The sequence below is a fragment of the Hemibagrus wyckioides genome, linkage group LG01, assembly GCF_019097595.1.
Source record: "Hemibagrus wyckioides isolate EC202008001 linkage group LG01, SWU_Hwy_1.0, whole genome shotgun sequence".
Classification (NCBI taxonomy): domain Eukaryota; kingdom Metazoa; phylum Chordata; class Actinopteri; order Siluriformes; family Bagridae; genus Hemibagrus; species Hemibagrus wyckioides.
In genome coordinates, this window is record NC_080710.1 from 4,623,259 (window position 1) to 4,625,196 (window position 1,938).

A 1,938-nucleotide genomic window follows, 5' to 3' on the forward strand; every position below is an offset into this window, starting at 1 on the left:
TTTCAGACAAAAATATTTTCCACAGTTTAAAGGCTTTGTAAGGGGTTGCAGGTGGTTTTAATGGTATGGCTGATTAGTTTAATAAATCAATGTCATTTAAAACTGAAGTCAATATTTTCTAAATCATGGGTTGCGTTACAAAAATTTGTTGAAACAAAACAAAAATGACAAAAATATGAATGAAATTCACAAAGGTACTAATTTGTTTGGATCCAGGGTGTAAAGTGTGGAGAAATTTCAAAACAGCGGCCATATTTAGATCCATTGGGGAGACTTTTCGATCCACTGGGTTCAGACATAGATCCACTGGGTTCAGATTTAGATCTACTGGTTTCAGAGCTAGATCCAGTGGGGTCAGATTTGGATCCACTGGGATCAGAGCTAGATCAGCTGGATTCAGATTTAGATCCAGTGGGTTCAGATTTAGATCTACTGGTTTCAGAACTAGATCTAGTGGATTCAGATTTAGATCCACTGGGTTCAGATTTAGATCCAGTGGGTTCAGATTTAGATCTACTGGTTTCAGAGCTAGATATAGTGGATTCAGATTTAGATCCATTGCGTTGAGGTTTAGATCCACTGGGTTCAGATTTCAATGTTTGAACGTTAAACCTACTTTGATATATGCCAATCAATTCATGTGTAGCGTTAAAAACAGGTGAGCCACTGTCTCCGTTATTACCTGCTACAGATATTACAAACTGATTCTTACCCATTTGTTTCCTCATGTTTGAATTTGGCCGACAGATTTTACCCTCCTGCTTCTGAAAATTCCCATTGGGGGCTCGTGTACAAAAGTATATATTGTCATTTTTTATTCATTTTAGCAATCTGATTATGTAAACCATCACCAAGTGGATAAGAGATGTCTAGTAACGTAACAAAAGCCAGATCTTGCTTTGTGTCAGTGTTACAAAATTTATTAAAGTCAGCCTGCAGACCAGATTAATATTTCAATTTATCCTTGCAAGTCTGAGGTCACTATGGCCACAAAAACCTCCCTGAGATGATATGAGGAAGAAACCTTGAGAGGAACCGAGTTCAAAAGTAAACCCATCCTCACACCAGAGCCTTCAAATGTTCAATAAAGGAGATATTGTATATGTAGAATGTTATTCTGTGTATTTATTAAGAGGTTGTTGTTCTCAAAGTCTTCACAGGGTTGGCGTCTTCTCCTTGAAGGTTCGAAAATCTTCATAAAGCAAAACATTTAAAATCTTCTTAAATGTGCCTGGAGTTGAGTGGCATTTATCATCCGGTTCTGCAGGGCACTGTTCACAATGAAGCGGTCATGGGATATGGCCAAAGGACGTCCACTTCTATGCCTTTCTGTGACTCTTCCAGTCTCTCTGTATCTCTGTCACAACCTGCTGATGACACTCTGTGACACTCTAAGCTCAGTGGCCACTTCCCTCTGAGAACATCCTGTTTGAAGCCTTGCAATGGCGAGGTACTGTTGATCAATTGTTAGGTGTGGTCTTGGTCTCATGATGTCAAAATGTGAACAGCATGATGAAGAGGACTGTTTAAATACCAATTCTAATTGAACCAGAAAATTTATTGGTCGATTCATGGATCAAACACCAGTTGTGAATTTTGCCGTTAAGCACCTTGTTAGAGAACAGCAAGTTCTGCAGAAAGTACTGAAACACTGAACAGTTGGACATGTGCATTCAAAAGTGTAGAGAAGGTCAAATCAATTTCACCTGTAAAGGTTATAGTGCATTTTAGGTGCATCCTGAAATTTCACCTGTAAAGGTTATAGTAAAGGTTGTTTATGCATTATAAATGCTATCAGTGAACACTATTTAAAACGTGTCATCCTGTGAATCTATTGAATTTGATAGCTTTGTCCATTTCCACCTTCGGACCCAGAATTTGGTCATTTTGTCATTTTATACCACATGACCCACCATCTAGTGAGAGAAACACACCAGG